The sequence below is a fragment of the Palaemon carinicauda genome, chromosome 14 (assembly GCF_036898095.1).
Source record: "Palaemon carinicauda isolate YSFRI2023 chromosome 14, ASM3689809v2, whole genome shotgun sequence".
NCBI lineage: Eukaryota > Metazoa > Arthropoda > Malacostraca > Decapoda > Palaemonidae > Palaemon > Palaemon carinicauda.
The window spans coordinates 136,957,995-136,984,722 of record NC_090738.1 but is presented as its reverse complement, the minus strand read 5'-3'; the positions used below and the strand labels follow the sequence as shown (position 1 = coordinate 136,984,722).

The window sequence follows — 26,728 nt, the reverse complement described above, 5'->3', positions numbered from 1 at the left end:
CTGCATTCAGCATGCTCTGCATTCAGCATGCTCTGCATACAACATGCTCTACATACAGCATGCTCTGCATACAGCATACTCTGCATACATCATGCTCTGCATACCTTACCGCATGCTTCTCAACACATCTTGGGTTGTTGCCAACTCACTAGACTGTCAAGCAGTTTCATAACGTTGCCTTCTAGTCTGCTGCTTTTGCACCAGTGAACCCTCACTCAGAGAACTTAGCTTTTCTAGGATAAGGTCCCTGTAGATGAGAAAGTTCTTTTCTCCCTCCTTCTGATATTCCCTTGAGGACTCTGTCATTTGGAGGGAGCCTTTAGCTGCATAACCTCTTATGGACTTTTATTTTAAGCATAACATGCTTACAGGGAAGGTAATGGTTCCACTTCAGCCGCTAATCCCGTCTGTTACCACACCTGCTCCCATAGACCTTGAGCTGTGTTGCATGACATGCAGTCCAAGCTTAGTCCTTGTTAGAGGATTTTTTGTTTACGGAGTCAATGTGTCACGGGGAAGACGTTCAACAACCAACAGAAGGGACTTGTTGTGACGCAGTGCGGCAACCTCAGCAACCCGTTAAGGAGTTGTCTGTACGACCCAGACAGTCTAGACAGATTCGGGTTGTCACTGTTCTTCCTCGCTTGCCCATGATTGACAGTTTACAGACTGTGCAGCAGTATCATGATCTTGTGTCCGGCTCCGTCAGACGACTGGCTTTTAAGAGCTCCCACAAGTCGTCGCTGCCTGGAGATTTTCAATGGACTATGGATCTGACCAAGGAACTGGGCCTCCTGGTCAATTTTGAGGAGTCTCAGCTCGTTCCATCCCAGACATTGTCTCCTTGGGTATGGATCTTCAGAGTCGAGCTTTTCGGACTTGTCCGTCGGCCCCAAGGATCTTCCAAGCCCTAGAATGCATCCAGAGCATGCTGAGAAGGAACCGATGCTTAGTCAGGCAGTGGATGAGTCTAACAGGGACACTTTCATCGCTGGCCCTGTTCATCGAGTTAGGGAGACTCCACCTCCGCCCCCTTCAGTATCATCTAGCTGCTCACTGGATAAAGGACATGACGCTAGAGAAGGGCTCAGTTCCTGTTTCCGAAGAGATGAGGTCTACTCTAACGTGGTGGAAGAACAGCATTCTTCTCAAGGAAGGTCTACCATTGGCTGTTCAGACCCCCGACCACCGTCTCTTCTCGGACGCATCGGACACGGGCTGGGGTGCGACACTGGACGGACAGGAATGCTCGGGAACATGGAATCAGGAGCAAAGGACACTTCACATCTATTGCAAGGAGTTGTTGGCAGTTCATCTGGCCTTGATAAACTTCAAGTCCCTCCAGCTTAACAAGGTGGTGGAGGTGAACTCCGACTACACCACAGCCTTGGCTTACATCTCCAAGCAGGGAGGGACTCATTCGAGGAAGTTGTTCGAGATCGCAAGGGACCTCCTCATTTGGTCAAAAGATCGAAAGCTCACGCTGGTAACGAGGCTCATTCAGGGCGATATGAATGTCATGGCAGATCGCCTCAGCCGGAAGGGTCAGGTCTTCCCCACAGAGTGGACCCTTCTCAAGAATGTTTGCAGCAGACTTTGGGCCCTGTGGGGTCAGCCAACCATAGATCTATTCGCTACCTCGATGACCAAGAGGCTCCTCTTGTATTGTTCTCCGATTCCAGACCCAGCAGCAGTTCGCGTGGATGCCTTTCTGCTGGATTGGTCCCATCTCGACCTGTATGCATTCCCGCCGTTCAAGATTGTCAACAGGGTACTTCAGAAGTTCGCCTCTCACAAAGGGACACGGCTGACGTTGGTTGCTCCCCTCTGGCCCGCGAGAGAATGGTTCACCAAGGTACTGCAATGGCTGGTCGACGTTCCCAGGACTCTTCCTCCTAGAGTGGACCTTCTGCGTCAACCTCACGTAAAGAAGGTACACCCAAACCTCCACGCTCTTCGTCTGACTGCCTTCAGACTATCGAAAGACTCTCAAGAGCTAGAGGCTTTTCGAAGGAGGCAGCCAGAGCGATTGCCAGAGCAAGGACGACATCCACTCTCAGAGTCTATCAGTCTTAATGGGAAGTCTTCCGAAGCTGGTGCAAGGCCAATGCAGTTTTCCTCAACCAGTACCACTGTAACCCAGATTGCTGACTTCCTGTTACATCTAAGGAACGTAAGATCCCTATCAGCTCCTACGATCAAGGGTTACAGAAGTATGTTGGCAGCGGTTTTCCGCCACAGAGGCTTGGATCTTTCCTCCAACAAAGATCTACAGGACCTCCTTAGGTCTTTTGAGACCTCAAAGGAACGTCGGTTGTCCACTCCAGGCTGGAATCTAGACGTGGTCCTAAGGTTCCTAATGTCATCAGGATTTGAACCGCTCCAATCAGCCTCTTTTAAGGACCTCACATTAAAAACTCTTTTCCTCGTGTGCTTAGCAACAGGTAAAAGAGTAAGTGAGATCCACGCCTTCAGCAGGAACATAGGTTTCACATCTGAAACGGCTACATGTTCCTTGCAGCTCGGTTTTTTGGCTAAAAACGAGCTTCCTTCCCGTCCTTGGCCTAAGTCGTTCGAGATCCCAAGCCTGTCCAACATGGTGGGGAACGAACTGGAGAGAGTACTTTGCCCAGTTAGAGCTCTTAAGTACTATCTTAGAAGGTCAAAACCATTACGAGGACAATCAGAAGCCTTATGGTGTGCTATCAAGAAGCCTTCTCTACCAATGTCTAAGAACTCAGTTTCTTACTACATCAGGCTTCTGATTAGAGAAGCAAATTCTCATCTGAAGGAAGAAGACCTTGCTTTGCTGAAGGTAAGGACACATGAAGTGAGAGCTGTGGCTACTTCAGTGGCCTTCAAACAGAACCGTTCTCTGCAGAGTGTTATGGATGCAACCTATTGGAGAAGCAAGTCAGTGTTCGCATCATTCTATCTCAAAGATGTCCAGTCTCTTTACGAGTACTGCTACACCCTGGGTCCATTCGTAGCAACGAATGCAGTAGTAGGCGAGGGCTCAGCCACTACATTCCCATAATCCCATAACTTTTTAACCTTTCTCTTGAATACTTTTTATGGGTTGTACGGTCGGCTAAGAAGCCTTCCACATCCTTGTTGATTTGGCGGGTGGTCAATTCTTTCTTGAGAAGCGCCAAGGTTAAAGGTTGTGATGAGGTCCTTTAGTATGGGTTGCAGCCCTGTATACTTTAGCACCTTTGAGTTGATTCAGCCTCCCAAGAGGAACGCTGCGCTCAGTAAGGAAGATGATCTTATTAAAGGCAGAGTAACGGTTCAAGTCGACTTCCTTACCAGGTACTTATTATTTCATTGTTATTGGGGATAACTGATTATATGAAATACGGGATACTTAGCTATCCTTTAGTCTTGTACACTGGTTTTTCACCCACCCCCCTGGGTGTGAATCAGCTACATGATTATCGGGTAAGTTTAATATTGAAAAATGTTATTTTTATTTATAAAATAAATTTTTGAATATACTTACCCGATAATCATGATTTAATCGACCCTCCCTTCCTCCCCATAGAGAACCAGTGGACCGAGGAATAATTGAGGAGGTGTCAACAAGAAGTACTTGAGTACCTGGCCACAGGTGGCGCTGGTAAATACACCCCCTTCTAGTATTGTGATAGCTGGCGTATCCCTCCATAGAATTCTGTCGGGCAACGGAGTTGACAGCTACATGATTATCGGGTAAGTATATTCAAAAATTTATTTTATAAATAAAAATAACATATTTCTCATGTTTTATTGATATTTGCAATTGCATGCTAATTTTTTCTTTAGAAACTTAAACCTGATATAAAAAGAATACATTGTGATAAAAAAGAGGAACACTTATACTGTGTTATATTATATGCTATCTCCCTGGGGGATTGGAAAATACCTCTTGATAAGTAAGTGAGGTCTTACAGAGACTTTTCAAGGCGACATTAAGATTTTAAAAACTATGATAACCTTAGTATGATAACCAATAGATATCATGCCTACTAATCATACTGCTATTGACTTTTCCCTACCAACTTAACAGTAACACAGGATTTGACAGGAAAAAAAGTCAGTCAAAAATGTGAACTTTTCCAAACTAATAAATAAGGATATTTATGTTGTAATGTTAACTTGAGTACAGTATTTCTGTTTACTTTATAACAAATAAAAGTAAATCATCTTTTGATTAATTTTCAGGTATGATGAATGGAATCCTATGTAGATGTAGGACAACTGCATTGTCGTTCAACGCCATTAGATGTCGGAGTAAGAGTATAGGCTCGCTTCAGAATCGCAGGAACATATCTACAGCAACAGCAGATCTTTTCAGTTACAGCAACATCGACAAGTCAAAAAATTAAACCAGTGAAAACCAGCCTGATAGTAGTTTAACAACAGAAAATCACAAAGATGATGTAAATTCGTCTACACCCAAGTCACCAGGTAAGCAAGACTAACGTTTATGAAAAGTGGCGGGTCACTAATCCTCATTTTTTTCCTCAGTTATGTGTAGATTTAGGTGTTCAATTATCCCTTTTACCCCCACCATAAGGTTAAATTTTGAGCACATTTTGCTATATATTTTTTTAAAATTGCTCTAACAGGCTTAATTTTTGTCCTAGAGAGGTCAGGTTGGTCTCATTCTTTTGGAAAATGCCTGAAGTTTCTCATAAAATTATCAAAAATATTTAAAAATATGTAATTAACTGTGTTTTGCAAGAACGTACCGGTACGTCCTTTGGGGGTGAAAGGGTTATTTATTCTGGTATTTATGGCCATAGGATTATCTCAGGTTGCCACATCTATCTACCTCATTATAATTATGACTTCTAAGCTACAACCCTAGTTGGAAAAACAGGATGCTGTAAACCCAGGGCCCCAACAGGGAAAATAGCCCTGTGACGAAAGAAAAAATAAACTATTTTAACCCTTTTACCCCCAAAGGACGTACTGGTACGTTTCACAAAAGCCATCCCTTTACCCCCATGGACGTACCGGTACGTCCTTGCAAAAAAATGCTATAAAATTTTTTTTTTTCATATTTTTGATAATTTTTTGAAAAAATTCAGGCATTTTCCAAGAGAATGAGACCAACCTGACCTCTCTATGACAAACATTAAGGCTTTTAGAGCAATTTAAAAAAAATATACTGCAAAATGTGCTGGGAAAAAAATAACCCCCTGGGGTTAAGGGTTTGAAATTTCCAAATAGCCTGGGGGTAAAAGGGTTAAGAACAGTAACAACATTGAAATAGATATTTCTTATATGAAATATAAAAACTTTAACAAAACAAGAGGAAGAGAAATAAGATAGTGTGCCCGAGTGCACCCCCAAGCAAGGGAACTCTAATCCAAGACAGAAGAAAACCATGATACAGAGGCTATGGCACTGCCAGCTTTTGACCATATGTAACGCTTCTGGAAAGCTATAATCACTGGCTACAATACCACATGCAGTCACTGCTCAACCTCTAAAACGTTCACTTGATGGATAAGTAATTGTACTCTCCAATGCCTTTTTAGTTGCAGCTATTATGTATTTATGTTTTGATCACTGTTACTTTTATATATGATTCTATTAATTGCTGTTTTGTTCCGTAACTGAAATACAAACCACGCTATTTAATATGGGTAATTACTTTCAGCATAGCTGAAATGACGAGCCATTAGAATTTTAACGAGGGTTTACTACCCCACCGCTAGTTAGCGAGGGGGTAGGGAGGGTACCTTGCTACCCCCCCCCCCCCTCACACACAACTGTGCTGAGCTCACTTTGCTCTCAGCTCGGGTGCTAGACGGACGTGTCTGCTGTCACCCTGGCCTTCTCTGACAGCCATTACTATTATTTTGTGTGCTTTTTCTTTGGCAGAGTGTTTGTGAAGTTGGCCTCTGCGATGCGTAAGTGTCCTGGTTTACCTGACTGCCCTTGTGGAACTTATATGTCGGCAGTCTAAACGGACCCACACACCTTGTGTCCTTACTGTAGGGGCCAACGGTGTGATAAGAGTAACGTATGTGGTGAGTGTAAGGAGTAGTCTACCTCCCTGTGGGAGAGGTTTTCCCAGCGCCGGAAGAAGAAGTCCAGGCGGGATATTTCTCCTTCGAAGATTTCTTTGAAAGGAGAAAATCCCAAGGGCTCTTCTTCCGTGCCCCAAACCTCCTCCGAAGTTCCCACTCGATCGGTTTCTTCCGAGAAACTGTTGAGTGATAGCGTAGGCCGCAGTTCTGTTGACCTATCTCGGGGTTTGGGAGAGAGACTTGCCTCGCATAGCGAGGCAGCTCCTCCTCCTCCCCCGGGGGAGGAAATTATTTCTGATGTCAATGTAACTAATCATGATTTGTTGCAGCTTTGGGCTTCCTTGCGGCTTGAGGGTTCGCCCTCCAAGGAAGCCTTGTTTGACATGATCAAATTGGGAGCAGCTGTCAAACAATCGCCGACTTCAGCAGAGGTCGATCCTCTGTCTATCGTTGACGTTGTTGTGGCAGAGGCTTCTGATGAGTTGTATCAAACCTCTGCTCCTGATGTTGCTGATGTAGCTGAAGGCTTAGTTCCCCCCTCTGAACATCCTTCGAGGGAGGAACTAAGTCCAACGGTCTCTCCTGCAGGTGATTCTCCCCTTCGGGGGAGTTCACTGACAGAGACTCCTCTTCGGAGGACTGCATGTCAGCCTGCTGACCCCACGGCCCCCAGAGGGCGTTGAAGGCGTAAAACCCGCCTTCCCCTTCGCCGTGGAGGACTTCCTTCACCTCACAAGGGTGTTAGGAGGCGCCTCTTCGGCTTGTCATCCCCGCAGTCCGCCGCAGAGGAACCTCGTCGTCGTTCACCAACCCTGCCAGCTACATCCATGGACCTCTCCACAGATCGTTCGCGATCTCTTTCGGTGGAAGATCGTCCTTACAAAGGACACGCCGGCCTTCCACCCGCCAGACCTGCTGACCTGCCGTCGCCGTTCCTGGCCGCTGATGCGCTGTGGGCGCCTACGAACCCTGTTTTTAAACGGGCATCGGTCCCTTCGGGGCACAAGGAACTTTCTCACATTGTGACTAAGTTCCTTACGCGCTAGGTATCCCCTGCACGCCATCGTTCTCCTACGCGCCAGCACGCAAGCGCTCTCCAGCTGCAGACCCTGTGATAGCACGCTAGCGTTCTCCTGCGCGCCAGCGCTTGCCTGCGCGTCAGCGCTCACCTGCGCGCCAACGCTCTCCTGTTCGCCAGCGCGCCACTGCGTGCCCTCATCCTGATGTACGTCATGCATGCCCATGATCTGCGCGCCAGCGCTCTCCTATGCCCCAGCACTCGCCTGCGCGCCAACGATCTCCTGCGCGCTCACGATCTTCGGATCTGGGCGCAAAGGGGAAGGTCTCTTCCCCTGCTTGCCAGCGCGCCATCCTTCACCTACGCACCGTCGTGCGCAGTCTCCATTGCGCGCCCTCCTGTTGCTGTTGCTTATTTGCGCCCTCATGCGCGCCCGCGCGCAAGGGATATATCCCCTGCACGCGCGCGTCCAACGTTATCGCCCTCACAGGCTCATCGTGATCCTGCGCGCCCGCGCGCGAGCGCTTATTCAGCTTGCTGCATGCCCTCTGCTGTCACCAGAACGCGCACCTGTGCGCCATCAATTGCCCACGCACGCCCTCACCTGAGCGCCATCGCTCGCCCACGGGCCAACGCGCGTCCTTGCCTGCGCGCCAGCACTCACTCGCTTGCCTGCGCGCTATTTAGGTAAAATTACATCGTGCGAGCGCCAGCGCGACCCCACGCGCGAGGCTGCAGGACGACGCGCGACCAGGTCTTCGTCATCGCTCCCCCCCCCCCCCCCCCCCTCCGGCAAGCGCAGAACAGCGCGCTCGCCGGAGGGAGGGAGAACTCCGGATAGGTCCAGGAACTTGCCTTCTTCTTTTCAGGCCGACCCTGCTTTGGTAACTCTTAGGGATCGAACAATCCCCTTCCCTCCAGAGGGAGTATCTGACAGCGCAGCTATCAGTCGACAGCCCTGGTTTGGGTCCCTTGTCAGAGCGGTCGTACAGGCTTTTAAGCCTGTTCTCTCTGAGCTGGGACACAAATCAGTGGCAGTTTCGACTCCCCTGAAGAGGAAGAGAGGAGTAGCTGTCGTGGTGACTTCTCCAAGGGCGAAGTTGACTCCTCGGAAGTTTTTAAGGAAGGCCTCCTCCCCCCCCAGACTTTCTCTCCCTCCCCTTTGGACGAAGATTTCCCGTCCTCAGGGGAGTCCCGTGAGGTGAGGCGTTCCCCCATCGCATCAATGAGGGAAACCCCACCTCGCGCAGAGAAGTCTTCTTGGGTAGGGGTGGAAAAGAGCCTCCCACCATCACTGCTGGAGTCCTGTATCCCTCCCAGGAGGGAGTCGAAGGACTCCAAGATGATTCCGAAGTCATCCTCAAGGATAAGACCAGAGCCAGCCAAGCCATCGGAGAACGTCCACAAGTCCCCCTGAGAAGAGCCTTTGGGGACAGGAGACTTCGCTGCCAGCCCTTCAGGAGGAGAGCTTCAGGAGTCAGAGCATGCGTTCTGGCAGGTTCTGACCCTTATGAGGAATCTCTATGGGTTCGCGGACCCAGAGATTCCTCCTCGTGAGGGAAAGGACACGGTCCTGGACCGAGTCTTTGGTACTCAAAAACCTTCTAGGGCCAGTGCGGCTTTGCCTTGGTCCCAAGGGGTTAAGAGTGCCAGGGATAAGGTCGAGGGCCTCCTCCAGCCGGTCCAGCGCCGGTAACAAACTCCTCCCGCCTCCTCGTGTTCAGCAGAGGAGGTACTTCGACATTATGGAGGAGACTTCTTTAGCTCTTCCTTTACACCACTCTTTGGAAGAGCTTACCAGGGGAGTCCCTCTAGAGAGAGACTCCACCCCGCAAGTGTCTTTCTCGGCTACGGAGATCCTCGGCCAGGAGAGGGTGGCGAAGTGTGCCATGCAGGCAACTTCGTGGCTGGACATCTGGCTAGGGTCTCTGGGCATTCTGTTACGATCTGAGGACTTGTCCAAGGAGAGTACCAGGAGGGCCATGGAGACCTTTCTACTTTCAGGCACTCGTACCATCGAGTTTCTAGCCCACCAAGTCTCGAACTTGTGGGCTAATACCATCTTGAAGTGTCGAGATGCGGTGTCTGAGAGATTCCACCAGAAAGTCCCCAGCACCGAGATCAGCAGGCTCAGACATTCTTCCATCTTGGGGAGGAATCTGTGTGAGCCTAAGGACGTGGAGCAGGCAGCTGAGAGGTGGAGGAAGTCCAACCAGGACTCTCTCCTACATAGGGCTTTAACATCAAAGCCCTATAAATCTCCAGCAACCACGCCCTATCAAGACCACGAAACCAGCAACGGCAGCGAAGACAACGGTGTCTAAGCCCTTTACTGCCAAGGACAGGAAAGGCAAAAAATCCTCCAGGGGAGGGAAAAATCCTAGAGGGAGTGGCCGAGGCCGCAAACGCTAGGATTGGCAGTCCCCCTGCATGTCCACCAGTGGGGGGATGCCTACAAAGTTGCGCAAGCAGGTAGCAGCAACTCGGGGCCGATTCCTGGACGATTTCCGTAATCAGTCAAGGATATCGCGTCCCGTTCCTAACATCTCTACCTCCCCTGACAGCGAATCCAGTGTTGTTGGGCTCCCTCGCTATGGGATCGGCAAGGGGGCAAGCCCTTCGGGCAGAAGTCGAGACCATGTTGAAGAAGGGCGCTCTCCAAGAGGTCGTCGACAGGTCCCCAGGCTTCTTCAGTTGACTCTTTCTTGTAAAGAAGGCGTCTGGAGGCTGGAGACCAGTCATCGACCTCTCAGTTCTGAACAGGTTTGTCAAGCAGACCCCGTTCAGCATGGAGACTGCAGACACAGTCAGACTTGCAGTGAGACCGCAAAACTTCATGTGTACACTGGATCTGAAGGACGCATACTTCCAGACCCCAGTCCATCCGTCTTCAAGGAAGTACTTAAGATTCAGCCTAGACAACAAAGTTTACCAGTTCAAGGTGCTGTGCTTCGGTCTCTCCACAGCACCACAGGTTTTCACCAGAGTGTTCACCCTAATATCGTCATGGGCACACAGGATTGGCATCCGTCTCCTACGTTATCTGGACGACTGGCTGATCCTAGCAGACTCGGAGTCATCCCTTCTTCGACACCGAGACAAACTTCTGGGAATTTGCCAAGATCTGGGGATCATGGTAAATCTCGAGAAGTCTTCTCTACTTCCTACTCAAAGACTGGTACAGTGAACCCTCGTTTATCGCGGTAGATAGGTTCCAAACCCGACTGCGATAGCTGAAAATCCGCGAAGTAGGGACACCATATTTACGTATTTATTTACCATGTATATTCAGACTTTTAAAACCTTCCCTTTACGTAGTACTGTTAACAAACTACCCTTTAATGTACAGAACACTTAATGCATGTACTACAGTACCCTAAACTAAAACAGGCACAAATATTAAAGGCGATTTTATATCATGCGTTTCCTAAACACGCTAAAAAGCACGATAAAAAATGACAACCAATGTTTTGTTTACGTTTATCTCTGATCATAATAAAGAAACAAACGCATTTACACATCTGTGTATAGGTTAGTTTTTGCATCGGTTATATTGATTATATGTTGATTTTGTTATTACCAATGTTTTACTTAATTTTTCTTAGGAATTCCAAATAAATGAAATGAATGCCATTTATATAATGGTTTTCTTTATGACGCCGCCTAAAACGGAAACCTTACATTTGTTTACTGTACGCTGCATCTTCGATCCTAATAAACAAACGAAGGCATTAAACGCGCATGATGAAAGTGATAAATAATGATATTAAAAGCTTTTAGTAAATATGTTATTACAAATATTATTTACCGTATCTATACAAAATCCTACATACGTAGCAAAGCAGGAAAACAATTTTTTTTTTTTTTTTTTTTTTTGGCGTTTAATCAACAATAACAAACTGCCGCTAATGACCGAATGATAATTTACGAGAGAGAGAGAGAGAGAGAGTTGTTTTAAATGTAATAAACAAAAAAATATGATAGGTTATAACATGTATATTCAGACTTTTAAAACCTTCCCTTTACGTAGTACTGTTAACAAACTACCCTTTAGTGTACAGAACACTTAATGCATGTACTACAGTACCTTAAACTAAAACAGGCACAAATATTAAAATGTTAGAATATTAAAGTAGTATAAAAAAATAAAGATTGTTACTGTACTCACCATGAAAGAAGTTGAAGAAAAACTTGAATGATGATGGCGATGAATTTGCTGCACAGTAGAAATGATGATGATGAAGCTGATGATGTCTTCTACTGTGCAGCCAATGATAGTATTTTACGTCTCTTCAGACGGAGGTGTCTTTTCCTGGGACACCTCTTCAACTTCTTCCTGGGACACTTCTTCCTGGGACACTTCTTCAATTTCTTCCGAAGGCATAGTAGCAGGAGGAACTGGCTCTTTTTTGCGAGGCTGGAAGAACATTGTGATCGGAAGTTGCTGCCGCTGCTTCTTTCTTCGCTCGAAGAGCATCCTGTAGGGAGTCATGTCTTCATCGATTTTGTTGCAGAATTGCATAGAACGAACCATATCCTCGTCCCACTCTTGGGACAATTCTCTCAACTCCTTCGCAAGGTGGCAGAGCTTGGCAAGCCGTTCTAATGTTAAGCCCGTTTCTTCAACATTTTCTTGAGTCTCTTCCTGTGTTTCACTGTCTTCTTCACTGGCCGATTTCGTCAGGTCTTCGAGGTCTGCGTCAGTTAGGGGCTGGGAATGGCAGTCCAACAACTCGTCGACGTCTTCAGTTGTCATGTCGCCAAACCCATCGCCTCCAATTATCTCAGCCAACTGCACAGATTTCCGTATTGCAGAGTGTTGAATCTCATTAGGTGTAAATCCCTCGTCATCGTAAACAATCTGGGGCCACAACTTCTTCCAGCTCGCATTAACAGTAGCAGGTTTCATTTCTTTCAGTGCCTTGTGGATGTTCTGCAGGCACGTGGCTATTGTGTACTTCCGCCAGTACGCCTTCTAATTGAATGTTTCATCCTCATCATCTTGGGCAGCATCCACACACACAACGAGGTCCGCCAAGGTATTCTTCGTGTAGAGGGCCTTGAACGCCCTGATAACCCCCTGGTCCATCGGTTGAATTAATGACGTTGTGTTGGGTGGCAGGAACTCAACCTGAAAGCCCTCATGCGACAGATCAGTTGCGTGTCCACCAGCGTTATCCATAAGGAGAAGGATCTTAAATGGCAAGCCCTTCTCTAAGAGATATTTACTGACTTGCGGGATAAAACACTGGTGGAACCAGTTGGAGGTCAGCATCTTCATAATCTATGCTTTTGGATTATGCATCCAGCACACGGGAAGGAGATTCTTATTTTTATTTTTCAAAGCACGAGGGTTTTTCGATTTGTAAATAAGCCCCGGCTTTAGCAAAAATCCAGCAGCATTGCCACACATCACGAGGGTTACGCGATCTTTGAACGCTTTAAAGCCAGAGGCTTTGGCTTCTTTTTTGAACAGGAAAATTCGCGACGGCATTCTCTTCCAAAACAAGCCGGTCTCATCCATATTAAACACTTGTTCGGGCTTGTATCCACCTTCAGTGATAATGTTCTTAAATGTCTCATTCGCGTAAGTTTCAGCAGCGGTAGTGTCAGCGGAAGCAGCCTCGCCATGCAGGGAAACCCTTTTCAGGCCGAAGCGTTTCTGAAACTTCGCGAACCATCCTTTGCTGGTGGAAAAACGTTGTTTCTGAGGCTGGGAATCAGTGGATGTCACTGCTTGAGGTTCATCTAGTACATCATCTTCGTCTTCTTCAGCATGGTCGCCATCGTCGTCTTGAGGTTCCTTTGCCGCAAAATTCTTATACAAATCCAAAGCCATGGTTCGGATGGTGTTCGTATCCAAGGCTATGTTCTTCTTCCGGCAGTCGGCAATCCAGACTGCTAAAGCACCTTCCATACGGACGATCGTTTTTTTACGAGCGGTAACAACTCTCTTCGCTGACCAGCTAAAGGTGATGGCAGCCGTCTTTCTAATGTTTGCCTTGTCCTTCTTAATGTAGCGAACGGTGGATTCGTTCACTCCAAAATGGCGGGCTGCGGCCGCGTAACTTCTGCCTTCTTTCAACATATCGAGAAGTGTCACCTTCTCAGCAATCGTCATCATTTTTCGGTGGCCTTTAGGCTCACTACCAGCCTTAGTAGAAGCAGAACGCTTGGGAGCCATTGTAGGGGTTAAACAGAAAGTTCAATAAAAAGTTCAACTTAAAACAGTCACGCACAGCACAGATTAAAGTTACACAGTAACGTAGCAGCATCTACCCGGCAAGAGAGCGGCAAACAAAGTGGCCGCGAGAAGATGCTGCGGATCGAAGAAGCAGTCTAAACACCAATCACAGGCTAGATTACAAAACTTGGGAGCTGATTCGTCATCTATCAGCACTGGAACCAATCACAGTCCGTCTTAAATTCTACGTAGTAGTTACAAATTCAAATACAAGGTACTATATACAGTATGCTTTACGTAAGATATTTTACGCTTGTTTTGTTGTAGGATATGTACGCTTATTCGAGATGTGATTTTTGCAACAAAAAATATTATTGGATGCAGTACTACGTACGTATACATACAAAAGATTCATGGAAAAGATGCACATCCATTACATTTGTAATAGTAGCCATCAGCAGCCTTACACCATTCAAATATGACAAAGTCAAACTGCATCTGATTTGCGTTTCATGTTCGATTTAATTTTACTACGTATACTGAATTATCTTATGATCACATTCTCTTTTCGTGTTTTACTGTATTTCTTTCTGTACTGAATTATATGTCATATGTAATGCAATGAACCATCAGTAAGAGCAGATATTACTAATTATTAATGGAATTAACGAAATATTTGGGGTCTTCATATATCGCGGCTATTTTCTAAATTTCCGGAAAATCCGCGATATATGTATACTGTATACTGTACATGCGTTATGAAAAAAATCCGCGAGTCAAACCACGAAGTAGCGAGGGCTCACTGTATATCTAGGCATGATAATAGACACCAATCTCCACAAAGCCTTCCCATCAGATGACAGGATAGCAAGGCTGAGGAGGGTTGCGAGTCCTTTCCTCAGACGAGAAGAATTCCCAGGCCAATCGTGGTTACGTCTTCTCGGTCACCTCTCATCCCTGGCCCGTCTAGTTCCCAACGGTCGCCTCAGAATGAGATCTCTGCAATGGCGACTCAAGTCCCGGTGGAATCAAGGACACGATTCCCCGGACGTTATGATCCGTATGGGTCCTGCGGAACGGACGGATCTTCAGTGGTGGGTGCCAGACGAGAACCTACGAAGGAGAGTGGATCTTCTCGTCCTCCCCCCGGATTTAATGCTGTTTTCGGACGCTTCAAAGAAAGGGTGGGGGGCCCACGTTCTGCACCACAGGACCTCAGGCCTGTGGTCAGAATCAGAAAAGGGCTTCCATATAAATCTGCTAGAAATGAAGGCCATATTCCTGGCCCTTCAACAGTTCCAACAATACCTGGCGGGTCACTCTGTGGTGGTGATGAGCAACAACACCACAGTAGTGGCTTACATCAACAAGCAGGGAGGTACCTTTTCAGAGCAGCTATCCCATCTCGCAGTAGAGATTCTGAGATGGACCGAAGTACACTCGATTCCACTATCAGCTGCTTCATTCCAGGCAAGAGGAATGTGCTCGCCGACAGTCTGAGCAGAGTGTCTCAGATAGTGAGTACCGAGTGGTCTTTGGATCATCTAGTAACCAACAAAGTCCTGACTTTGTGGGGTTCCCCAACTGTGGATCTGTTCGCTACAGCGCTGAACTTCAATCTCCCGCTGTACTGCTTCCCAGTCCCGGATCCCAAGGCACTCTGGCAAGATGCTTTCCAACAACGGTGGGACAACATCGACGTATACGCCTTTCCGCCCGTTGTGTCTGATGAGGAGGGTACTCAACAAGACCAGAATATCGGTCAACCTCTCGATGACCCTGATAGCCCCGCTATGGCATCACGGGGAATGGTTTCCGGACATTCTGCAACTCCTAACGGAACTTCCGAGAGAACTCCCTCCACGACACGAGCTACTCAAACAACCACACGCCAACATCTTTCACAAAGCCGTAGCTTCGCTTCGACTTCACGCCTGGAGACTTTCCAGCATCTCCTCGCAGAGAGAGGATTTTTGCAACAAGTTGCGAACATGATGTCTGGACACCTGTAAAGGTCATCCGCAGGGGTCTACCAGGCAAAGTGGAGAGTTTTCTGTGGTTGGTGTCGTGGAAGGGGTATCTCCCCACTCGATGCCACTATTCCAGCAATAGCGGAGTTCTTCGTGTATTTACGAGAAGAAATGGTCCTTTCAGTCTCGGCAGTAAAAGGCTATCGCTCAGCCTTAAGTCTAGCCTTCAGGCTCAAAGGAGTGGACATTTCTTCTTCGCTGGAACTTTCCCTACTCATACGAAGTTATGAACTTACCTGCCCTCAGTCGGAAGTGAGACCTCCTCAATGGAACGTGGTTCGAGTTCTCAGGTCTCTTAAGAGACCTCCCTACGAACCATTACGCCAGGCTTCAGATCGCCACCTAAGCGAGTCAGTGAACTTCATGGTCTCTCATATGACATCGCCCATAACGTTCAGATTCTTCCCTGAGTTTGTTGCTAAGACTCAGAATCCGGGAGTGCCGGACCCACGGTTAGACTCTTTCCAGGTTTCGAGTCTTCGTTCTGTAACAGATGACCCAGACCATCTCCTACTGTACCCAGTAAGGAGTCTGAGGCTATATCTTTAAAGAACGGCTGCAGTTCGTCCCCAAGTGCAGGCATTGTTTGTGAGCACTAGGAGGACAAAGAGGAGGGTTACCAAGAATACCATCTTGGCATGGATTCGTAAGATAATCCATCTACCCTGAATCCTGACCCCCCGTCACGTCGCCCTAGAGCACATGATGTCAGGGGCGTAGCTACGTCCCTGGCCTTCAAAAAGAACTTCTCAGTGACGCAGGTTCTACAAGCAGGGGTGTGGAAGCGTCAGATGACCTTCACAGCCCACTACCTGCAAGACATGACCCACAGGAGGCTCGATACGTTCTCTATCGGCCCTGTAGTGGCTGTACAACAGCTGTTTTAAACCTCAGGCAAGTAGCAGAAGATTGAGGGCATTGTTACCCAGTCTAAGTCTGCATGAATGAAAAGGTATGTCTGGCCCTTATTCTATTCTTCATCCTCCCCTCTCTTGGGGAAAGCAGCATCCTGGGTTCTCTGCACAGCTGACCTCAAACCGCTGCAGGTGAACCATGTTTCCTTGTGTTCCTAGTATTAAGCTAATACTGTCACGTCCCCATACCCTGACGAGGTGGTATTGGGAGAGTCCTAGCCTAAGTTTCCATCTAAAGGACTTCAGGTCAACTTCCTAGGACGAGTCACTCTTCAAACCTTCACACAGCCCTTGCATAGCGAGGTGCAGGGACTCCTTATTGTTGAGTGCTGACACACTCAGATACTGAGTCCCGGGCAAAGCCAAAAGCCAGTACTGGCCGGGACTTACCACCCTTCCTAAGGGTTGAGTCACCCATATTAAATAGCGTGGTTTGTATTTCAGTTACTGAACAAATGACAAATTCGTAGGTAATTTTTATTTTCAAATATTAAACTTAGCCGGTGAATATATAAATAGCTGACGTCTCCGACGGCTCGACAGATTCCAAAAAACTCGCGAGCGATCGCCATGAAGGTTGCGGGTGTGCCCACCAGCGCCGATTATCGGTCAGATACCACATATACTTCTCAACCACTCCAGTTTCTTCTCTGTCGGTGTCACCGACAACATGTGTTCCGCTCGCTCTAGACCTCGAGTTTTCTACCGAATTGGTGAAGTACTTGGTTTTGGTTTTATTGCTTTCGCCGTGTTGGATTATTCAATACTATCTTCAAAAGAAATGCTTTTGAAAGGAGAGGAAAAGTGTTTTGCCCTTGCTTTTTTTTAATCTCTGGTTTTTCCATAGAGAAAAGATGGCCGACCCTTCCCTCAGTGTACGGAAGTGTGTTAAAGGCTTTTAGTAATTATTTTATCACTTTATAAATTATTGTTGATATTTATAGATTTACCTCTATATATTTTATATCTCACCCGCCTTTATTAGGCCTCTTCGATTAGCTCTCCATTTATACTAAACATCGAGATAAATTTTATGTTTTTGTTTATATGCGGCCTTTACCTATTCTTTGTAGGCGGTCCTAACTTGGAAAACGAAGTTAAACAACGTTGAGCCCATTCAACTTTTATTTTTGTTTAGTTATAACAGTTGCTCTGTAAGAGTGATGAGATGAATATTTTTTAGAAAATATTTTAAGAAATATATTCTTTGAATAGTCTTCGTGCTGTTTTTTCAAAGATGAACTAACGTTTGGTTTATTTATGCTACGCAGTTTGCGCTCTATCGTTACGATAGAGAAAGAGAGAATCACGGTTTCACTTTGCAGAAAGAGTAAATCGATTTTGACGTTTTGTTCATTCTTCTTTCAAACTGAAGTGTTTTAGATACTAATTTAAAGGAACATGTTAATTTTCAATTTCTTAGTCCTTTCAGTTTTTTCCTTTAGTCAAATAACCTGTTATTGACGAAGGGTGAGTGGGCCATTCTCTTGTGAGTGACAAGAGAGAGAGAGAGAGAGAGAAAGAGAGAACGATCCGATCTTTATTCTCGTCCCAAGTCTCTGTACAAGGAGTTTGGGAGCGAGTAACGTTGTTCTCGATTCAGGTTTTTACTCTCGTCCCAAGTCTCTGTACGGGGAGAGAAGATAAAACGTTTTAGTTTTTATTCTCGTCCCAAGGCACTGTACGGTGAGAGATTGAAAACGTAGTCCTTAGTGAACTAGTGTTTAGTCTCCTCCCCAGTCACTGATCTTTTTAACTTTATATATTTCCGTTTTATTCGATATATATGTATATGTTTATTGATTTTTGCATGTGTGTTTCATTTTGTACTAATGTGCTTACATTATACGACTCATTTCGCAATTCTAACCTTTTGATTTAAGGGAGAATTGCGTGCTTCAGGTAGAAATCAGTTTTATTCATGTCTAATGTGAAATTATTAAAAAATGCGATATCAGTGAAGTAAGTGCAAAAAACATGTTCTGTGTTGCGGAGGGTTCGTTTGTTCGTGCTTGTCACTTGCCTAGTCCGAGACCTCTTTCAGGCTCCCCTGCACCAGGGAGAAGGAATGTCGTAGGACCTAAGGGAGTGAGGAGTGTAAACCAACGAACAGACGTTCCCTCAAAGGTATCAGACGTTGCTCGGCAAGCACGTCCTTGCCATAAGATAGGAGAGACGAAGTTTCTCCTCGTCTTCCGATGATTCGTCTCTTTAAAAGCCTGGGCGTAAAGTTTCGAGACGGTTGAAACGTTTATTAGTTCCTTCAGAACAAGTTCAACGTCCTAGCTGTAGTCATAATAAGAGTCCCGTTCATAGCGATGACGTTCATGTACAGACGTTTCTGCCACAGACTCGACGTGACGTTGAGCGGTAGACACCGTAGACACAACGTGACGTCGAGTGTCAGTCACCGTAGTCTCGATATAGCATCGATCAGCAGTCACTGCTGTTTACTACGTGACGTTTGAACGTCAGCCACGGCAGTCACAGGTTGATCCGAAGTTAAGTGTTTTGCAAGATATGCTGTTGAAGCTTTCTTCTTCAATAGAAGCTTTCGATCCTGTTCCTGTGCGAAAGGATCCTTTGCTTTTTGTACGTCACGGTTCTGGGATACGTGATTCGGGTCTTCAACCTTCTAGACGAGCTTTGTTACGCCACGCTGACGTTATCTCTAGTGACAGCTTTGCTGTTAAGCGAGATGCGGAGCATAAATCTCGATGTAACTTTGATCGCTTTGAACGTCAGCCACCGCAGTCACAGCGTGACGTTGAGCTGCAGACACCGCAGACACGACGTGACGTTGAGCGGTAGACATGACGTCAGTCATCGTAGTCACGATATAGCATCGAACAGCAGTCACCGCTGTTACTACAGGACGTTTGAACGTCAGTTACTTCTGTCACGACGTGTAGTAGTATAACATTCTCTGCAGTCACAACGTGACATCGACCCTCCAACTTTAACTTCTGTTCATATACAAGTTGATGTAGCCTGTCAGGCTTTTCCTTCACGTCATTCTGAATATAAATCTCCTTCTCGCAAGACTTTAGATTTATCAGATGATGTGCCTTCTGAAGAAGTAGATGACCCCCTTTCAACTAATGTACCTTTGGGGAGTCATTCAGAAGAGGAGTAACCTAGGGTGGTCCAACAATCCCTTGTATTTTAATTATGAATTTCTTTAGTGAAATTTTGTCCTACTCGTTTTGTAACGGCTGCTCCGCCGTCTGAGTTTACTCTTGGCATGACTTTCTTCGACTCCTACTTTTACAAAGTCAGTTCTCTCTTGTTCTTCCAAGAGGGCCATGCTCTTACTGGGAGACTGGTTGGAATCCAGGAGAAGTTTAGGAAAGTCTGGTTTTGCTTTTCCTCCTTCTTAATTAGCTTCTCGCTCGGGCGTCTGGTGTGACACAGGAGAAGCTCGAGGAGAAGTTCTCGGCTTGGGAGTACCTGCCTCTGCCCAGGGAGACTTCTTAAGCCTTGTGGACTCTCCTCCTCGTCTAGCCATGAGACGCTCCAAGATTTTATGGTCTGCTTCAGAGCTAGACCATCTCCTGTTAGGAGTTTTTTCGAGCGTTTGAAGTTTTTATTTGTTGGATTGGTCCCTGGGAGCCTTAAGTAAGAAGGTCTCTCCAGCTGTCAATGTATTGCTGTACAATTATGTCATGCATGAACAAGGCTATCAGGGATGGCTCCAATGATCTGGCAGCCACGTTCACTGCAGGAACAAGGCTATCAGGGATGGCTCCAATGATCTGGCAGCCACGTTCACTGCAGGAGTACTTAAGATGTAAGTGCGCTCAATGTGTTCATTGTCAAGACAAAGTTCACGATGAAGACTACCAAATCTGTCTTGGCAGCAGTAAGGGAAGGCGACTGGATGGTCTCTCTTGACCTTCAGGATGCATACTTCCACATCCCGATTCATCCAAACTTTCAACAACATCTGAGGTTTGTGGACGGGAAAGTAATGTACCAATTTCGAGCACTGTGCTTCGGCCTCATTCCTGCTCCTCTTGCTTTTACAAGGCCCTTGCAAAATGTAGCAAGCTTTCTACATTTTTTGAGGATTCAGAGCCTCCCTTTATTTTGACGACTGGCTAATCAGGGCGTCGTCATTAAATCGCTGTCTGGAGAGCCTCTAATGGACATTAGACCTAACCAAGGAGCTAGGTCTCATAGTGAACGTAGAGAAGTCGTAACTTACAGTACCCCATGCCAGACTATTCTTTATTTGGGAATGGAGATAGTGTCGGATTTTTCGGGCCTTTTCGTCTCCCACAAGAAGGAACAAGCTCTGTTAAAAGTCCTTCACTTGCAAGAGAAAACAGTTGCTCTGTAAGAGTTTGAACTAGCCTCGTGGGAACTCTTTCATCGCTGGAGTAGTTTATCTCTCTGGGGAGACCCAACCTTTGCCCTCTCCAACTTCATCTAAACCATTGGAACAAGGAGAAGGGCTTAGAGAGTATCTCTTTCCCAATCTCCAACTCAGTCTAGACATGTCTGACTTGGTGGGACAGCAACATCAGACTTCGAGAAGGTCTTTCTCTTGCGATCAAGAACCCAAACCATGTGTTGTATTCAGATGCATCGGATTTGGGTTAGGGAGCTCCACTGGACAGTCTGGAATGCTCGGGTCTTTGGTCCACGGATCAGAAGGAACTCCATTTAAGGCAAGTAACATCCCTCCTTTGGCGAGATTTGTGCAAGGAAAAATGAATGTCTTGGCGGACTGCCTCAGCAGAAGAGGACAAGTCATCTCCATGGAGTGGACGTTGCACAAGACTGTGTGCGAGAAGCTATGGATGACATGGGGTCAACCCACCATAGATCTTTTTGCGACTTCACTGACAAAGAGGCTCTCGACTTACTGCTTTCCAGTTCCAGATCCAGAGGCAGCCCGCATAGACGCTTTCCTGCTGGACTGGTCTCACCTGGACGTTTATGCCTTTCCACCTTTCAAGATCCTAGACAAGGTGCTGCAGAAGTTCACCTCTCACGAAGGGACCAGGTTGACGTTGGTTGCTCCACGCTGGCCCGCGAGAGAGTGGTTCACGGAGGTACTTCTATGGCTGGTAGACGTTCCAAGAAGTCTGCCGTTGCGGATGGATCTCTTGCGACAGCCTCACGTAAAGAGATTTCATCAAAGCCTCCCCACGCTTCGTCTAACTGCCTTCAAACTATCGAAAGACTCTCTTGAGCTCGAGGGTTTTCGAAGGAGGCAGCTAGAGCGATCGCGAGGGCTAGAAGATCCTCTACCATCAGGATCTATCAGTCGAAATCGGAGGTATTTAGAGACTGGTGCAAGTCCTCCTCTATTTCCTCTTCCAAGTGCCTCTGTAGCGCAGATTGCGGATTATCTGCTTTATCTGAGAAACGGTCGCTCCCTCTCTGCATCCACCATTAAAGGCTACAGAAGCATATTAGCTTCTGTTTTCAGGCATGGGGGTTTGGATCTTTCTAATAACAAAGATCTCCAAGACCTGCTTAAGTCTTTCGAGACTTCCAAGGAGCGTCATATTTCGACTCCTGCTTGGAACTTGGACGTGGTCCTACGGTTCCTTATGTCAGACAGGTTTGAACCATTAAATTCAGCCTCCCTGAAGGATCTTACCCTCAAGACACTTTTTTTTTTGGTGTGCTTGGCTTTGGCTAAAAGGGTTAGTGAGATACATGCTTTTAGCAAGAACATCGGCTTCTCCACTAATAAAGCAGTATGCGCTCTTCAACTTGGTTTTTTGGCCAAGAATGAACTTCCGTCTCGTCCTTGGCCTAAATCATTTGATATCCCCAGTCTTTCTGAGATTGTGGGGAATGAAGTTGAAAGAGTGCTGTGCCCCGTTAGAGCTCTTAAATTTTATTTATCCAGAGCTAAACCGCTACGAGGTTGTTCAGAGGCTTTATGGTGCTCCGTTAAAAAGCCCTCTTTGCCCATGTCTAAGAATGCGTGGTCTTCTTTTATTAGACTTTTGATTCGGGAGGCACACACTCATTTAAGTGAGAAGGATCGTAATTTACTTAAAGTCAAGGCTCATGAAGTCAGAGCGATAGCAACTTCAGTAGCGTTTAAGCAAAATAGATCCATTAAAAGTATTATGGACGCGACTTTTTGGAGGGGCAAGTCGGTATTCGCTTCATATTACTTGAAAGATGTCCAGACTCTTTATGAGGACTGCTACACACTGGGACCATTCGTAGCAGCGAGTGCAGTAGTGGGTGAAGGCTCTACCACTACATTCCCTTAATCCCAATATCCTTTTAATCTACTCTTGAAATTTTTAATCTTATTTTGGGTTGTACGGGAGACTAAGAAGTCTTTCGCAATCTTTTTGATTTGGCGGGTGGTCAAAATGTTGTTTCTTGAGAGCGCCCAGATTAAGGGTATTGATGAGGTCCTGTTATAGGGGTGTTTGCCCTGGATATAACAGCTCCTGGGAGTCTTTCAGCATCCTGAGAGGATGGCTGGGCTTCGTGAGGAAAGCGGACTAATGAGGCAAAGTAATCATCAGAGTCAGCTTCCTTACCAGGTACCAGTTTGTTTTTTGTGAAATATTTGTCAAAAACTCTTGAGCATATACGCCTTTATTGGATTAATACTGGTCTCTACCCACCGCCATGGGTGTGAATCAGCTATTTATATATTCACCGGCTAAGTGTAATATTTAATAATGATATTTTCCTTATAAAATAAATTTTTGAATATACTTACCCGGTGAATATATAATATTAAAGGCCCTCCCTTCCTCCCCGATAGAGACCCAGCAGACTGAGAAGAACTGGAGTGGTTGAGAAGTATATGTGGTATCTGACCGATAGTCGGCGCTGGTGGGCACACCCGCAACCTTCATGGCGATCGCTCGCGAGTTTTTTGGAATCTGTCGGGCCGTCGGAGACGTCAGCTATTTATATATTCACCGGGTAAGTATATTCAAAAATTTATTTTATAAGGAAAATATCATTTTTCCTAACTATACAAACCTTAGCTATTTAATCAAACTTGCCCGCCAGCCCTATCCCCCGTGAAGTCCTACCTTTAAGCAAAGTGAGCTCAGCACAGGTGTGTGTGAGGGGCGGGGGTTGGGGGTGGGGGGTTAGCAAGCTACTCTCCCTACCCCTCCGCTAACTAGCAGTGGGGTAGTAAACCCTCGTTAAGATTTTAATGGCTCGTCATTTCAGCTACGCCAAAAGTAATTACCCATATTAAATAGCTAAGGTTTGTATAGTTAGGAAAAATACAAATTACCTACGAATTTGTCATATTATTGATATGAAACTTCAACATGTTAACTATCAAAAATGCAAGAGTGCATGCCATAGATTAAGAATTATATAGATAAGTGCAGAATAGAAAATTGTGGAAGAATTTAAAAGAGCATGGTAGGTTAGTCTGCATCTCTCCAGCTTGTTGGAGCAAAGAACGTTGTTACATTTTTGTTTACATACCAGTCATGTGCAGGCTTTATCAACAAATGGTTGTATTATTAACTGTGTACAGTAAAACACTGTACTGTACTAAATTTTTATGGAATTATTATGTTATTTCAAAGCCAGAATGTTAGGTTTTAAGTGTAAAAGTAGTGATGCTCTCACTGGTACTGTAAATATTTATGAACCCTAAAACATAAATAATGAGGGGGAACAAGGAAGAAAGGTCAACTACAATGTGTGTTCATATAACATGAACCTAACCTAACCAAACCTAATACATACAGAGGCTACTCCACTAGAGGTAAAGAGATCAGCTGACTGGAAAATGGAAAAAAGTTAGTTTACGTTATTGGTTGTTAATATGCTGGAGAAATTTCTAAATGAAAGATGAATTGATCAACATTTTAAAGAATTTTATCATGTAGGAATCTGACATGTAAATAGGCTAGATAACTCAGTAGTGGTAGTTAGTTTAGCTGACTAAAAATAGTGTGAAAACAGACTTTAAATCACTGGAAATTAAAATACAAGGGAAATTGATAAATAGAATACAAAGTAATCAAATTCTAAAAACATTTTATGTACAAATAACATTAGGAATTCTTTATTCACTTGTAGGCTAGCTCGGTAGCAAAATCAGTATGAAAAAAGTTGTTAGTCATTAAAATTCAAGGGAAATATATAAATGAAATACAAATCAAGTTTAAAAGCATTTTGTTACGGAGGTATATCTACTGTATATGAATTCTTGATACAGAAGTACAGTACCTTGGTTTAAGAGTTTAATTTTTTCTGGGAGAAAGCTCGCAACCTAAGATGCTCATATCTTGAAAAAATTTTCCCATGAGAAATAAAAAAAAATTCACTCGATTCATTACATGTCCTTAAACACAGTACACTTATTGCATACACTAATTTGTAAAGATTTTTTTCTTCAGTAATTGCCGTTAAATTAAACCATAACATTGGAAATGAACACAAATTAATAATTCACAATTAAAAAGAGAAATATTGATAAATTGCACTTTACCTTGAGGAGAGTAGTGGTTGGGGAGACGAGAGAGGAGGAGAAAGGGGTTACTGCCTTGGTGGGAGAGTCCCCCTTGTCAAAAACCTCTGATAAAATACCAGGAGTTCTATTCCTTTAAAGACCTTCACTATCACTAACTGAATCACTTAATTTACGCTTTCTGGACATCCTATTTACACTCTTACGTTCAACTTTCACAAGGAACCTATTTAGAGATGACTGCTTTTGCTTTTTTTTTTTTCTACCAAGTCCCCTTCATATGAACTTTCTGATAAATAGTTTGCATATTAAAGATTATAGAAATACCTGCAAAATCCAAAACAAATTGGTTAACTTCTATTTTAAGAGAATTTTGTAATCATGATAAAATAAAAAAGTCAGAACATTATTATTAGTAAGATAACATTACTGTCTTCCAGGAAAACAAAATATTAAAGCTTTAGTGAATGTTGTAGAATGAAAATTCAGTAGAGTGTTTCACCAATTTAGATTAAAGTAGTTTATGACATATAGAGAGGAAATATTTTTTTTTATATAGGTAAAACACCCAATTTAGGATTATGTTAAGATTTATAGATAAGGAAGATATTGTAGGATTAAGACAAATAAATTGGTAAAGGTGATGGAATATGATTTTATGCCAAAGAATTTTGGAACAAGAAAAGTGTAATTGTTAAAATTTAGGATATTAGTCATTGCATTTATCTTAAATTTCTCATGTTTTTGATGTTCTTTACATTAGCATAATACAGTAATTTTATGTGAAGTTAATTTTCATAGGAGTTCTTGATATACTGTACAGTAATCATAGGGAAAATATGAATACACTACAGTACGGCATAACTTTTGGAAACCCTATTAATTTTTTTTGGTGTATGGAAAACCCATTAATTTATCTCAAGGAATTTATAAATCTCGTAATAATCTTTTTATGTTGATATCTTTTCAAGTATGGAGTCGGTTTACTACGAAAAAATATGACAGATTTGCCGAAAGTACAACTCATATCGTATATGACTTCCATGAGGAACAGAAGAGACTAGAAGAAGGCTTGGATATACTGGAAAAAGAAAAGGTTAAAGTTCAGGAAGAAATCCACATTGAGAGTAAGTATAATTTCGATTTGTTCCGTAACTGAAATACAAACCACACTTTTTATGAATAGTACTTACCTGGCAGTTATATATATATAGCTGAGTCTCCGACTCCGGCAGAATTTAATCGAAAATCGCGGCAACCGCCTTGTGGTGGTTGTGTGGTTAGATGATTAACAACCCTTACAGGGTGGTACCTGGAATCATTCCCGTTTTCTGTTCCTCAGATTATCTCTGCCGGCCGGATCGACAACATCGTTGGTCCGCCATTTAGAGTTTTTCGGATCGCTTTCCCTTCATCGCTTTTTTGGACTTCGTTTTTGGTGAAGTACACTGTGTTGGGATTTGGCAATCGTGTTTGTTTTTTTATTTTTTGTCTTTTTTCCTTTCTTATCATGAGTGAAAAAATTCAATTTTCATATATGTGCGAATGATATTTGCAAGGTGAGGTTACCGAAAGTGTCGGTTGACCCTCACACTATTTGTATGGGTTGCAGGGGGTTTGAATGTGCTCTAGATAATAGGTGTAAGGAATGCGAGGTTTTAAATGATGATAATTGGTTAGCTATGAAGCGCTATGTGCGCAAACTTGAAGTTGATAGAGTTAGGAGAGCTAAATCAAAGTCAAAGTCTGCTAGTGAGCCTAGCTTAGATTTATCTATTGACCCTTTAATTGTAACCTCTTTGGAAGTTATTCCTTCCCCGAATGAAGTAACTCCTGCCCCTTCTACAGGATCTGTGCCTACGGATGACCCTGGGTATGCTGAATTAGCTGCTGAATTAGAGGCCATTAAAGCACAATTGGAGGCCTTTACAGGTAAGGGTGTAAGTGAAATTAGTGCTTGTGAAAGTGCAGTGGAGGTGGCGGCTGATCGAATCTGTCATACCCCTAGGTCCAGACCTCTACCAAGCTCCCAGGACCAAGGGAGAAGGTACGTCGAAAGCCGAAAGGGGGTGAGTGGTGCTTAACCTCGGTCAGTCGTCGCCCTAGACAGTCCTGTTGCGAC

At 44.8% G+C, this 26,728-nt stretch overlaps 1 long non-coding RNA gene across 1 annotated transcript in view; it reads left to right on the top strand.

Annotated features, from left to right (window-relative positions):
- LOC137653382 (uncharacterized) overlaps positions 1 to 25,728 on the top strand; it is a 30,762-nt gene extending 5,034 nt beyond the window's left edge. The window contains exons 2-3 of the long non-coding RNA XR_011046467.1: positions 4,204 to 4,449; positions 25,578 to 25,728. This is a non-coding gene — a long non-coding RNA (uncharacterized lncRNA). The remainder of the gene's footprint in view (positions 1 to 4,203; positions 4,450 to 25,577) is intronic.
- The last annotated feature ends 1,000 nt before the right edge of the window (positions 25,729 to 26,728 follow it).